The sequence below is a fragment of the Phyllostomus discolor genome, chromosome 8 (assembly GCF_004126475.2).
Source record: "Phyllostomus discolor isolate MPI-MPIP mPhyDis1 chromosome 8, mPhyDis1.pri.v3, whole genome shotgun sequence".
NCBI classification, from domain to species: Eukaryota; Metazoa; Chordata; class Mammalia; order Chiroptera; family Phyllostomidae; genus Phyllostomus; species Phyllostomus discolor.
This window is the reverse complement of record NC_040910.2, coordinates 52,370,118-52,385,720: the sequence shown is the minus strand read 5'-3', so window position 1 is coordinate 52,385,720 and position 15,603 is coordinate 52,370,118. Positions and strand designations below refer to the sequence as shown.

Below are 15,603 nucleotides of genomic sequence, written 5' to 3'. Positions count from 1 at the left end.
GAGGAATACACAGGGCAGAGGGGAATAAAGGGGAAAAAATGGGATAACTGTAATAGCATAATCAATAAAATATATTTAAAGAAAGAAAAAGGACTTGAATTAGTTTCAAGTGTATGTTGTATACTGAAATGCAATCACTAGAGAAGTAAAAAAAAAGTAAAACATGCTTATAGAGGTAAAAAATAGAATTATATATAATATTGGATTTAAACCTATGGACACTACAAAAAGTGATAGTCAAAGACAAGAAACAAAGAAAAAAGGCAATAAATGGAGAACCACAATAAATATGGTACATCAATCCAATTTCATAAATAATAATTTAAAACACCAATGATCTCAATACACCTACTACAGCACAGAAACTGTCATGGTGGATAAGTACAAACAAACCCAACTACACAATGTCTGTAAAAAAATTAAAAGTATTTAGACAGAGACACAAAAAGTAAAAGTTATAGAGAAAAACATACTATGCTAACAATAAAACTATAAAGGTGTAATACCTATATTAATTTCAAACAAAGTAGATCAGAGTAGGGAAAATTATGAGGGAGGAAGAGGGAAAATATACAATAAAGAAAGGTCAATTCTCCAAGAAGACATAATAATCCTTAATCTCTGCGTACCTAACAACAGAGTATCAAAATAAACATGAGGCAAAAGTTGATAGAAATGCAAGGAGAAATAGATGAATTTACTAATATAGCTGAAAACTTCAACAGCCCTGTGTCAGTAACGGACAGATCTATCATGCAGAAAATCAGTAAGGATAGCATCATTAGTTATCAAGAAAATACAAATCAAAACCACAAGAAATATACCATTTTATACTCATTAGGATAGCTATTATCAAAAAACCAGAGTAACAATTATTGACAAGCATGTGGACAAATTAGAACCCTTATATACTACTTCTGGTGGACATGTAAAATGGCGCAGCAGTTTCTAAAATTATAAAAATAGAATTATCACATGATGCACCAATTTCACTTCTGGATATACACCCAAGGAATTAAAAGTAGGGATTTGAACAAATATCAGTATATTCATGTCCATAGAAGCTCTAGTCACATAAGCAAAAAAGGTGGAAGTATCTCAAATGTCCATGAATGACTGAACTTAATGTTCAGTATGGGAAGATAAAATGAGTTCTAAAGTTTGATGATGGCACTGGTTGTACAACAATGTTAATGTACTTAATGTCACTAAATGTACACTGAAAATGATTAAAATGTTAAATTTTACTTACATATATTTTGCTACAATTTTTTAAAGATGAGCTTATGCTGGAGGAGGGTGGACTTCTAATTCAATTTGACTGCTGTCCTCATAAGAAGCCACTCTATGAAGACACAGAATATAGGGAGAATATAGGGAGTGGAAAAGGAGGCGAAGTTTGGAGTGATGCTGTCACAAGCCTAGGAACACCTGGGGCTGCCAGAAGCTGAAAGAGGTGAGGAGGGATCATCCCTTATAATTTTCAGAGGGACCATGGCCCTACCAACACCTTGATTGCAGACTTCGAGCCTCCAGAACTGTGAGAGAATAAATTCTGGTTATTTTAACCCAAAAATGTATTTCCACAAGAGTCAATAGATACTATATATAAATATATAAACCTTTTTATTTTGCCTGCACTGTTACAGAACGAATCATTGTATCCCCTACCTGCAAATTCACATGTTGATGTCCTGACCCACAATGTGGTTGTTATTAGGAGGTGAGGTCTTTGCAAATACTTGGGTTTAGATAAGACCATGATGGCAGAAGACCCAATAATGTAATCAGTGTTTTTATAAGCAGAAGAGGAGACCCCAGAGCTTTCTCTCCTCATTCATAGGCACAGAAGAAAAGTCAGGTGAGCACAGAGTGAGAAGACAGCTGCCTACAAGCCAGGAAAATAATCCTTACCAAGAAGCAACCTGTCAGCACCTTGATCTGAGACATTCTAGCCTCCAGAAGGGTAAGAGATAAATTTTTGTTGTTTCAGTCTCCATGTCTGTGGTATTTTGTTAGAGCAGCCAGAGTAGCCCAAGACAGGCAGTGTGCATTTTAGAAGAAGGCACATCGTGAATCAAGCAAGCTGCTGACACTGCACTGTGTGAAGTTACAGTCTCTTGGAGACAACTGAAAATAAAAAATAAAACACAAAAAATAAATAGTGCAACTACTTACATATATGATGTATCTAAAAGGTAAAACTGAAATGAAGGATGAAGTAAAGTCACAGGATTGTGAGGAGTCCTACCTGGACCTGTTCCATACAGGACTGATATACATACTATTAGTGATGTAGACTGAGACACAAGTACCAGCTTTCAAAATACAGAAAAACATTCCAATACGTGTGGTGATAACTAGGACCATTTTTTATGTTATACCTGGATGTCTTTCATGCAGATAGTTTGGAAAGCAGTGTGTTGACATTGGTAAAAAAAAATCTGCATTAACTATGGCACAGTGGGCCATGTTAGAATGAAGTATGTGTGGTGAATTTTGTTTGTAGCTATTGGTGACTGTGTAATGTTGGGCAAGTTACTTAATCTCTCTGAGCCAGTTTCCTTATCTGCAAATCCTTTTCTAGATAAGGGTATACAAGTGTATAATAATACCTACTTCAAATAGTAACATAACATATATGAGAACCCTGCTTAACAGCGAACACAATAGCTGCACAGTAAATTCCTCTTTCCCTCTCTCTCACTCTGTGTGTGTATGTGTGCATGTGCGTGTGTCTCACTCTCTTTCTCTCATTTCTCATGCCTTTACGGTTAATTTTCTCATTCTTGATGGATTAATGTGGTCCAAATTGATAGAAGTTATTGGCAATTTCTGGTTTGAGGCAGAAAAGGCCATTTGGGTACATGTGTTGGATGGGTGCCTGTGGCAAAGTGATTGTTTTGGGTAATATGGAAAAGGGTGCTTCAGCCTTGATTGGTGTGGTGCAGTGGGTTGAGCATTTTCCCACAAACTGAAAGGTCGCCAGTTCGATTCCAGTCAGGGCACATGCCTGGGTTGCAGGGCCAGGTCACTGGTTGGGGGCATGTGAGAGGCAACAAATGGATGTTTCTTTCCCTCTTTTTCTCCCTCCCTTCCCATCTCTCTAAAAGGAAATAAAAGCTTTTTTTTTAAAGGGTGAGTCAAGCTTTCTCTCGGATATTTTTGTTGTTTTTGTCTGTATCCTGTATAAGTGAAGTTACTTTATGATCTTGACTCTAATCCAAGTAAGACTGAGTCATAGTGGAGTCATAGCCATTTTTTTGGCAGGAAATTATTTCAGAAAACTCCCAGTTCATTTCCTCAAGCATTGAATTACAGAAATATATGTTTTCTTCTAAAACAGTACCGTTTAGGTCCACATAAAACTGAGTGGAAGGTATACACCCCCTGCTCCCAAGCATGCACAGCCTGCACAGCCTGCACCACCACTGACATCCCCCACCAGAGTGGTACATTTATTACAGTTGATGGCCCTAAACTGACATATCATTATCTATCAAAGTTCACAGTTTACATTAGGGTTAACTCTTGGTATTGTACATTCTACAGGTTTTGGTAAATATATAGTGACATACAGACAGTAGCAAACAGAATATTTTCATTGCCCTAAAGTTCCTCTGTGTTCTACGTATTTATTTCTTCCTCCACCCAACCCATGACAATCACTGATTTTTTTACATCTCCTAGTGTTGCCTTTTACAAAATGTCATATAGTTGGAATCATACAGTGTACAGTGTTTTTAGATTGGCTTCTTTCACTTAGTAATATGCTTTTAAGACTTCCATGTTTTTTCACGGCCTGATAGATTATTTCTTTATATCACTAAATAATTTTCTGTTCTCTGGATGGACCACAGTTTGTTTATCCTTTCACCTACTGAGGGACATCTTGGTTGCTTCCAAGTTTTGGCAGTTCTGAATAAACCTGCTATAAACACCTATGTGCAGATTTTTTTTTTGTGAACAGACATTTCCATATTACTTGGATAAATGCCAAGAAACACAATTGCAGCCCTGGCCGGATATCTCCGTTGGTTATAGTGTCATCACAATGTACCAAGGCTGCAGGTTTGATTCCCAGTCAGGGCACATAACAAGAATCAACCAATAAATGCATAAATAAATGGAATAACAAAATGATCTCTTTCTCCCCCCCCACTCATTTATAATAATAACTATCAGCAAACTGGGAATAGATGGAAAATACCTCAACACAATAAAGGCCATATAATTGAGTATAGATAGCATCATACTCAACAGGAAAAAAAACTAAAAGTGTTTCCTTTAAGATCAGGAACCAGATGGGGATGTCTGTTTTCAACACTGTTAGTCTACATTAGTACCGGAAGTCCTAGCCACAGCAATCAGAAAATAATAAATAAAAGGAATCCAAATTAAAAAGAAGTAAAACTGTCATTATTTGCAGATGACTTGATACTCTATATAGAGAATGCTAAGATTCCACCAAATAAACTACTGGAGCTGATAAATGAATTTACTAAAGTAGCAGGATTCAAAATAAATATTCATGATCAGTTGCATGTTTATACAGCAATAATGAACTATCAGAAAGAAAATTAAGAAAATCATACCATTTACAATGGCCTCAAAAAATAAAATACTTGGAAATAAATTTAACCAAGGATGTAAAAGACCTGTACTTGAAAAATTGTAAGACACTGAAGAAAGAACTGAAGAAGATACTAATAAAGGGAAGCATAACCATGATCATGGATAGGAAGAATTAGCAGTTAAAAATCCATACTTCCCAAAGCATTTTATATATTTAATGTAATTTCTCTCAAAATACCAATGGCATATTTCACAGAACAAGAGCAAGTAATCCAAAAATTCACATGGAACCACAAATACCCTGAATAGCCACAGCCATAGTGAGAAATAAGAACAAATTTGGAGGAATCACACTACCTGATATCAAGCTATACTATGAGACCATAGTAATCAGCATGGTACTGGCATTAAAACAGACACATAGATCAATGGAACAGAATAGAGAGCCCAGAAATAAATCCCTTCCTTTATGGTCAATTAATATTTGACAAAGGAGGCAAAAGCATACAATAGGGTAAAGATAGCCTATTCAATAAATGGTGTTGGGAAAATTGGACAGATATGTGCAAAAAATGAAATTAGACCACCGTCTTACAGAATATACAAGAATAAGTTCAAAATAGATTAAAGTCTTAAATGTGAGGCTTGATACCATAAAAACCCTAGAAGGAAACATAGGCAGTAAAATTTGGACTTTTCTTTTACTAATAGTTTTTTCTGATATATCTCCTCAGACAAGGGAAAGAAAAGAAAAAATTAACACATGATACAACATCAAATTAAAGGTTTTTGTACAGCAAAGGATGCCACCAACAAAACAAAAAAACAACCCACTGAATGGGAGAAAAAAATGCCAATTATATATGGTATAAGGGATTTACATTTAAAATTTAGAAAATTCATAAAGCACCAAAATAATTTATAAATACTCTACATGTAAAAAAAAACCAAACCCAATTTAAAATTAGGCAAAGGACCTAAATAAACAGACACTTCTCCAAATAGAATATACAGATGGTTAACAGGCACATGAAAAGATGGTCAACATCACTAATCATCTGAGAAATATAAATGCAAATTAAAACCATAATGAGATATCACCTCATACCTGTCAGAACAGCTGTCATCAATAAAACAATAAGTGTTGGCAAGAATGAGGAGAAAGGGGAGCCCTCATGCACTGTTGGTAGGAATGTAGATTGGTGCAGCCACTGTGGAAACCCCCATGGAGTTCCTCAAAAAAATTAAAAATGGAACTGCCTAATATAATCCAGTGATTTCACTTCTAGGTAGATATCCAAAGAAACTCAAAACACTAATTCAAAAGCATATATGCAGTCCTGTGTTCATTGCAGCATTATTTATAGTAGCCAAGCTATGGAAGCAGCCCAAGTGCCCATCAGTAGACAAATGGGTAAAAAAGCTGTGGTACAGCCCTGGCTGGGTGGCTCAGTTGGTTGAAGCATCATCCCACACATTAAAATGCTGTGGTTTGATCCCTGGTCATGGCTCATACTTACGTTGTGCGTTTGGCCCCCAGTCAAGGCACCTACAGGAACCAACTGATGATTTTCTCTCACATCGATGTTTCTCTCTTTCTCTCTCTCTAAAATCAATAAACATATCCTGGACTGATGAATTTTAAAAAACTTTTAAAAAGCTGTGGTACAAATATATGATAGGGTATTACTTGGCCATAAAAAAGATCAAAATCTTACCATTTGCAACAGCATGTATGTGTTACTGAACAGGGGACCTAGCCGTGGGTGGGTCCGGCTTGGAGCTAGTCAGTAGTGTGTGGTTTCTTTACTTTTTATACTTTTATAATTTGAGTCCAGGTGATTTTGCGGGTATGTTTTTTGAAGCTAAGGATAGGGAAAGAAAGGAAGGGCTTAAAGTAGAAGAAGCTGCAGGAGAGAGCCCAGGCAGGGCTGATTTGACTCTCTAGAAACCTTGTAGGAAAGAAGCTAGTCTATGTGAGCCTGCTCTGGCTCACTGAGAAACAAGAGTGACCGCACCAGAAGTGAGTCAGAATGGGGCTGGGATGTCAGAGGAAAGGGGCCTTTGGAGGCAGGTTCAGGGGTAAGCCCAGGATGAGCTACTGCTGCCTGCTGGTCCACTGGTTGCAAGTCTCATGGGGTCTTTTATGTTTAGTTATTTATAAAGATTTTATGTATTTATTTATTTTAGAGAGAGGATAAGGGAGGGAGAAAGAGCGCAGGAGAAACATCGATGTGTGACAGAAACATCAATCGATTGTGTTTCGCACACCCCCTTCCAGGGACCTGGCCCACAACCCAGATGTGTCCTGACTGGGAACCGGGTAACCTTTCACTTTACAGGACAAAGCCCAACCCACTGAGCCATGCTGATCAGGGAACGTGGGGTCTTTTAGAGTTTAGGAGATACATGCCCGTGGAGGAAGCAGGGGGGCAAGGGAAAGATATGCACTGAGTCCTTTGTCTTGAGGGCTTTCTCTCTCTCTTGCAGGCAGGAATCTTAGGGGAGGTCTCATGGGAGGGTTTCAGCAGAATATCCGTCAATTCTCCAGGTGTGCCCTTTTAGGGTCAAGGTCTCCACTGGTTGGTCAGTGACAGGGCAGGGGGTTGTTAGTTATTGCATCTGGTCCTGGCATCACCCACCTGGTTTGGCTGCTTTTCTGAGCCTGGAGCTGAAATACAACTGAGGCCTAGATGTTGTCTCCAGGGAAGTGACCTTCCGTATCTGGCTGTAATTTGCTCAGCTTTCTGTTTCAGTTTCCCCATTCTTCTTGCCAAGGAATTTTCCTAGTTTCTTACTATCCTGCCTCAGATGGATCCAAAGGGTATTATGCTAGGTGAAATAAGTCAGAGAAAGACAAGTACTATGTAATTTCACTTATATGTGGAATCTAAACAAAAAATAAATGAATAAACAAAACAGAAACAGACTCATAGACATAGAGGAAACTGATGTTTGCTAGAGGGGAGGGAATATGGGGGACTGGGTGAAAAAGTGAAGGAACTGAGAAGTACAGATTGGTAGTTACAAAATGGTCATGGGGATGTAAAGTACAGCATAGAGAATATAGTTAACAATATTGTAATAACTGTATATGGTGGTAGGTGGGTACTAGAAATATCAGGGGAAACATTTGGTAAAGTATGATTGTCTAACCACTAGGGATACACCTGAAACTAATACAAAATAATATTGAATGTAAACTGTAATTGAAAAAATTTTTTTAATTAAAGAAAAACTTAAAAAAAGAAGCTAGAAAGGGAAGAGCAAATAGACCCCAAATAAGAAAAGGAAAGATAACAATAAGGAAGATGTCTAGGGGCTTGGATGGCGGCAGCACCTGGAAGCAAACTGCCCTGCGAGGAGGAGGGGCTCTGGGGAGGCAGCTACCCCGCAGCTGCAGGCAGCCACAAGCCCTGACAAGTCCACTCAGGGCTCCTCTCTCCAGGCTGTCTTTGGTGGGAACGAAGGCATTGGTTAAGGCAGACCCCAGCGTGGTGCTCGTGCAACGGGAAGCCATCTTCCTTCTTGCTTGTGCTGCGGAACTGTGTGTGCAGACTATAGCAAAAGATGCCCCTGCTGTGTTCAACTAGGAAAGAGGAAAACCCTCCAGAGGAGAGATGTGGGTAATGCAGTAAGAATGAATTTGCTTTACCGGAAAATATTTTTGGTTTGATTGTTGCTTTGGGCACTTTTGTGAGCCTTCACCTGCATCTTTCATCTAGAATCTGCAGACCTTAGCTTTGAAAAAAGTCTTTGGAAAGTCACACTCATATACTGTTCCTGTTCTAACTTCACCTTAGCCAGAATAAACAGAGACCTTACTTGTTCGTTTTTCTCTACAAGGTCTTCCACTGCTGTGTCTTCCTGAGTGCAGCTGCTGCTGCTTGAAGCAGACACACATACACACAAAATGATTTGTGTAGTTTGCTTAGTGAATGATAGGTACAAGAATAAAGGTCTCTGATCAACTTCAGAAAAAGAAGAAGGAGGAGAAGGAGGGGAAAAGGAGACAGGAGTCATCTATGAAATAGAAAACAAAATAAACCTAAGCATAGCTATTTGAAAAGGTTAATAAAATTTATAAATCCCTAGCAAAATCCATCAAGAAAAAGAAAGGAAACACAAATGATCAAAATCAGAATAAAAGAGAGGATATCAATGACCTTTAAAGATAATAAAGGAATAGTGTGAACAACTTTATGGCAATATATTTGACAGCTCAGATAAAAGACACAAATTCCTTGCCAAAATAACACATAAAGAAATATAAAATCTCTATAGCACCATGTCTATTAAAGGATTTAAATTTATTATCAACCACTTCTCCCACCGCATACATACACACAAATAACAAATAATGTCCAGGTCCAGGTGGTATTATTGGTAAATGCTATCAAACATTTCAGGAAAAAATAATACCAATATTATACAATTCTCAAGAAAATTAAGCTTATTTTATAAGGCCATCAGAACCTTGATCCCTAAGCCATACAGACATTACAGAAAGAGAAAATTATAGATCAGTATCTCTCTTGAATGCAGACACAAAAATCCTTAACAGAGTGTTAGCAAGCCAAATACAGCAACATGTACAAAAATAATACATAATGCAAAGTGAAATTTAGCCCAGGAATTCGAAGACTAACATTTGATGTTTATCAGGACCCTTTTAGGATCTCTGCTCCTTTGTCAACCTTAGGGTTATCTATGTCTCTGCTTCAGCTCTGTGTGACCCAGAACTGTCCTAAGGAAAGGAAAAGTCATGTCTTGACCCTGATGCATCTCAGGCCACTGCAGAGTGTTGCTCACTGGGTTGCACCTGTAACCTGCTGGACTCCCTCATGGTGCAAAGTGTCTAAAGTCCAAGGGGTGGGGAATGGGTTGTCCATGAGCTGGCAGGGCTGAGCCATTTAGCCCACTGACAAGGATGCAGAAAGGCCAGTGGGGAGAGAAGTGCAGGTGGCCCCAGCAGGTTCAGGAAGCCCACAAGAGAGGAACTGCAGATCCACCCCAGCAACCAGAACCAGCTCACTGGTCTGGGACCCACTGCCCCCTTCCCTGTTGCTCTGTCAGAGCTGGGCTGCCCCAGGCAGGAGGGCAGGAGGATGGGGAGGGAATAAATCCACACCTCTTTTTATATGATGTTTCATATTTAATTGGTCATGAATTCATAAATACATGAGTATTTTGTATCTAATAGCTTTCTTTGCATTATTTCCAACAAACTCTTCAAAAGTAGCACCTTTCACTGGAGGAAAGTGTGAAAAATAACCACTAATGAATCATTGTAATGCCTATTGTGTGCCAGGTGCTATTTGAATGGAATGTAAAACAAAAAACAATTTCACACTTAGCAAGCTGACTTTTTGAATGCATAAAGATGACAAACAGGACTTCCAGCCAAGATGGAGGCATAGGTAGACACACTGTGCCTCCTCACACAACCAAGATAGGGACAACAACAATTTAGAAACAGAATAACCACTAGAACTGACAGAAAATTGAACTGTATGGAAGTTGGGACGACCAAGGAGTTAAATAGACACATTCATCCAGACTGGTAGAGGGGCAGAGTTGAGCAGCCAGGCAGAGGGGTCGAGAGGCACAAAGAGCATTGGGACCTGGCACAATAAGACCGAAGTGGGCAGACCCTGGGTGCACAAGCAGAGGCTTGGCAAACCCTGGCTGAGGGGGTGGCAACCAGCAGACCCAGCGAGGGCAGCAATTGTGAAGCAAGGTGCTGCATGCAACCCAGGATCCCAGGGCTGGGAAATAGAGCCCTGGGGTACTGATTGAAAATACCTGTGGGGGTTGAGGTGCAGGGAGAGACTCCCAGCCTCATAGGAGAGTTCACTGGAGAGACCCACGAGGTCCTGGAATGTACACAAGCCCAGCCACATGGGAATTAGCAACAGAAAAGCCCAGAGTGCTTGGGGAAAGTGGGAGAAGGGACTGAAATAGGCAGAGAGTGGAACAAGCGCCATTGTTTCCTCTTGGACCCTGTCCCCACATACAGTGTCACAACCCAGCAACTGGGGTGCTCCGTCCTGGTAGGCTCTGCCCCTCATACGTAACAGGCTCAACCAGACCAAAAAAAGGGAGAGAGAGAGAGAGATGGCTCAAACAAAAGAAACAAATGAAAGCCCCAGAATCCATCCTTTTAAGCAACCAAGAGATAGCCAACCTATCAGATGCACAGTTCAAAACACTGGTGATCAGGATGCTCACAGAATTGGTTGATTTTGGTTGCAAATTAGATGAAAAAAATGAAGGCTACAATAAGTGAAATGAAGAAAAATACACAGGGAACCAATATGATGGGAAGAAGCTGGGTCTCACATCAATGGAGTGGACCAGAAGGAAGAAAGAAACAACTACACAGAAAAGAATGGAGAAATAAGAATTCAAAAAAATGAGGAGTGGCTTAGGAACCTCCAGGACATCTTTTAAACATCCCAACATCCGAATTATAGTGGTATCAGAAGGAGAAGAGGAAGAACAACAAGTAGAAAGTTATTTGAACAAGTAATAAAGGAGAACTTCCCAATCTGGCAAAGGAAATAGACTTCCAGGAAGTCCAGGAAGCTCAGAGAGTCCCAAAGAAGTTGGACCCAAGGAGGAACACACCAAGGCACATCATAATTGCATTAGCCAAGGTAAAAATGAAGGAGAGAATCCTAGAAGCAGCATGATGATAAGGAGATAGTCACCTACAAAGGAGTGCCCATCAGACTGTCAGCTGATTTCTCAAAAGAGACCTTACAGGCAAGAAGGGGCTCGAAGAAATATTCCAAGTCATGAAAGGCAAGGACCTACATCCCAGATTGCTCTATCCAGCAAAGCTTTCATTTAGAATGAAAGGGCAGATAAAGTGCTTCTCAGATAAGGTCAAGTTAAGGAGTTCATCATCACCAAGCCCTTATTTTATGAAATGTTAAAGGGACTTATCTAAGAAAAAGAAGATAAAAAACAGGTATAGTAAAATGACAGCAAACACACAATTTATTACAACCACCCCTAAAACAAAAACCAACTAAGCAAACAACTAGAACAGGAACAAAACCACACAAATGGAAAACACATCGAGGATTAGCAACAGGGGAGTGGGAGGAGGAGAGAGGGAAAAGGTACAAGAGAATAAGTAGCATAGATGGTAGGTAGAAAATAGACAGGGGGAGGGCAATAATAGTATGGGAAATGTAGAAGCTAAAGAACTTATGACACATGGACATGAACTAGAGGAGGGGGATATGGGTGGGAGAGGGTGTGCAGGGTGGAGGGGGATGGGAGGGGGTAATGGAATAGCTATATAGCATAATCAATAAAATATTTTAAAAAATAAACAAGGAGAAAAACATGGCAAACACTGATAAGGCTAGTACTTTAGGTGGGATGCTCAAGTTCCCTGAGGCAGAGACACCTGAGCTGAAACCTGATTGGGAAGAAGAAGCCATTCACTCACATCTTCATCTGAAGACAGAGCGTCCTGCACAGAAGGAACAGAAAAGGCAGGAACCACCTGTGTCTCAGGAATAGGAGAGGCCTCAGGATAGGACCTCAGAAGGAAGTGGGAGAGGTGTGTAAGCACCAAGAAACAAAAGCAATAAAAAAGAAACCCTTAATGTTTCATCAATTATAGGCCAACTCTCACAGGTTTTAGAAAATTGATATTTATGTGAAAATTGCTTTGCAGAAGACAGATGCTTAAACAAGAGCTAAGATTCTTTAGTGGTCAATCTGGTCCAAAAAGACCATTGCTGGAGCTTCAGATTCACAAACTTATGTCTAATTGTGTTTAAGCCTCCAGGGATGGCCTCACGAGCAGACAACACAGGTCATACAAGCTTCCTGTAACTTTGCTAAGGTGACGGGTAACCCCCAAGCTTTTATGGTAGACCACATGGTCTTTTGTACAGCATATAAGAGGTGAGGTGTAGCCATCACACCTTTGGTAGAGTATCAGCCTCATCATTCCCAGGGGAAAGCAAGGGGGTGCATGCATGGTCACATGATATATAGTGATTTGTTTCTGGTGGCCTAATTCCCATAGGTCTTGCCTCAAGGCCTGCTCCCATAATGGCCTATGCATAACCACCCATTTATTTCCATGCCATGTAGAAATCCATAACATTAGTTCCTAGTACACTATCCAACTATCTGTGCAAATAGTTAGGGGTGGTGCTTCATTTGCAACCACAAGCCCAAAGTTCTGCCCACTGGCTATTTTGACTGCAGTGTCAAACCAGATTGTGTCTGGTTGAATTGTCACAGCAGTCCACATGGTGGGCTGGTCCCTGCTGGACTCACATCCCCTGGGCACCCCGTACTGCTTAACTGCTGTCACCTGTTATGTGGATGGCAACTGAATGGGAGGGTGCTCAGCATGACCCTACAGGGAATACAGGGGATGCTCAGCATGCCCTCACAAAACAGCTTTTACCACTCACACTTGCAAGTGAAACTTCCCCACAGTGGTCTGCAGCAACAATCCTTGGAGCACATCAATGTCCAGGATATATCAGAATGGGGGAATACAGTGTATTCACACCAGCGGCGGGGCCAATGCCCAATACTCAGTGCACAGCCTTCACCCTTACACTGAGCCCCCCCAAACCATTAACAGAGGCCACAGGCCCCAGAAACTTTTCAGTGTTTCCATATAGGAGAGTACATTCTGCCCCTGTGTCCACTAAAGCCAGGACCCGCTGGACATTTGTAGGGACCAGTAGATAGCCAATTCCAAATGGCAATCTCCGGTCCCTGTCTGCCCCCTGTAGACAGGTTCCTTGGCCCTCCCCCTATTCAAATTTCCAAAGGATATTTCCTCCCTTTTCTTGGGAGATTGGCACAGCCTGGTGGTCTTCCAGAGGACAGGACTGGCCTCTCAGGTCATGTCCCCGGGGTTTCCCTTTGCCTCCTTCTTCTGGGGCTACAGGAAATGTTAGTCAGCTCCAACTGTTTCCACAGTTTTAATAAGTAAGTGTTTGGCTTTCCATCAGTTTTTTTTTTATCTTCTCCAGGCCCCAAAAGACCATCCACATCTGGACCTAGTCACCTGCATGGGTCACTCTTTGCCTGAGGAACAGAACGGGCTCCAGACACCACCGGAACTCCTTTCTGTTGCTGCTGATTCTCTACCTTTCCCAGACTCACCACCATCATGACATCATTAATACAGTGCCCAGCATACCAGGCCAAAATAGCCACAACTGATGTAAAAGAAGAAGAGGGGATGTAACACCAGATCCATCATTCCTACCATAAAGCATTTGTCATTGGGGCCTTGAGTATTGGGATTAAACATGGTCTGGCACATGCCAACTCCTGTAAGATCTGCACTAAGTCCGTGTAGGACTGCCATTTGCTCACAGTGTCTGGTATGTCTCCCTGCACCTGCTCATACTGTATGAATTGCAGCCATGACCCATTCCAACAGAGAATGAGATCCCTGCCCCCTCCCATTTCCATAGCTGTTTTGCAGCCTCTGATGTAGGGAGGGGTGAGCCATGATGCAAGCCAACTTTTCCATCTCATTATGAGTGCACATAATAATGTCTACCCCTAAATCCCAAAGGCTGGAGCCATGCTACAAAGGCTCCCCAGGCCACTGCCAAAATTGCCTTACCAGATTGATTAGTTTGTCCTGTATATACGGACAATAACATGGTGTGATTCAACCAAGTGGGTCGGGCCAGACAGATGCCCCCAGGCACCATGGGCTGCTGGGATTTCATCGTCTGTATCACTACTAGGCAAGCCTGCAGGAAACCCAGTTCCCATCCCCTTCCTCTTCTGAATCTGTCACTACTATCAGGGAGGGGGTCACCAGGGCTCTGCTGAGGACCCCTGCGATTCTGCTGTTTTGGAGGTCTTCTTCCAGGGCCTAAACCTACGCCTCCAAGGGCTTTGTTCCCTTGAACTCTAGTAACTTCACTGCATCTGAAGTGCAGTCTCCATCACACTCGCAAAGCTGTAAGAAACAACCCACCCCATTGCCCACCCTCCTTGGCCACCAGGGCACTCAGGTTCTCCAGGGTCTCCCCTACCACCTGCAGTGCCCTCTCTACCATGCTGGTGTATGCCCACAAACATTGGGCCAGTCCTGGGGGTGTGAGCCCAAGCTGCAAGGAGCCCTGCCACTGAATACTACACACTGGTGGCAGGCCACCCCTCTAATCCCCCTCCCAGAGGTCCTGATGGCTCCACACCATACTGCGAGGAATCCTGCCGACTACACCAATTGTCCTGTAGCTGTTCAAGGCCAGGTAAGTTCAACATGATATTTGGGCAGACAGAAGAAAATCACTGAGCTGTCAGGGTACTTAACATGCCTTTATTCCGGGGTGGGGTGATACATACGTGCCACAAGCTGCAAGTCGCACCACAGGAAGTCCAAACTCCCTGATATACTTAGTGCACACAAAGCTGGCAAGGTGCCAATACTGACCTTCAGTTATATAACAGAGCTTCATTCTATGCATGTGGGCCCCTACTCAAGGTCATACGACACTGTAAGTTATGTTTCCCTGGACATCCAGGTGAGGGGAGTCTGACTGATTCCATTATCCCTACACTGGCCAAGATGGAGGCCTATGTAGATATGCTTTGCTTCCTCACACAACCAAAAGAAGCATAACAGCCAATTTAAAAACAGAAAACAACCAGAACTACCAGGAAATCAAACTGTATGGAAGCCTGGAACCAACGAGTTAAGAAGAAACATTCGTCCGGAGTGGTAGGAGAGGCAGAGATGGGCAGCCAGGGAAGAGAGGACGCGTGGCAAGGTGACGGCTGGCAGACCAGGTAGGGAAGGAAGTGGCTGGCAGATGGGGCAATCCCACATTCGAATGCAGATAAACAGAGGAACAACTGGGGAGTGGGACAGACTGTGCCATCCAGTGTTCCGGCACCTGGCAAATAAAGCCTGAAAACCTTTGGCTGTAAAAAAAAGTTTCTCATAAGCCTTTAGCTCAAAGTAATCTGTACATCACTGAAGCACATCTTAGGGTGGCTTGTTGTAAATCT

General features: G+C 41.7%; 1 long non-coding RNA gene across 1 annotated transcript; it reads left to right on the top strand.

Annotated features, from left to right (window-relative positions):
* Positions 1–1,270: 1,270 nt before the first annotated feature.
* Positions 1,271–15,127, top strand: LOC118502033. Its single transcript, XR_004904711.1, has 3 exons — positions 1,271–1,723; positions 1,844–1,966; positions 13,599–15,127. It is a non-coding gene; the product is annotated as an uncharacterized LOC118502033 (long non-coding RNA).
* The last annotated feature ends 476 nt before the right edge of the window (positions 15,128–15,603 follow it).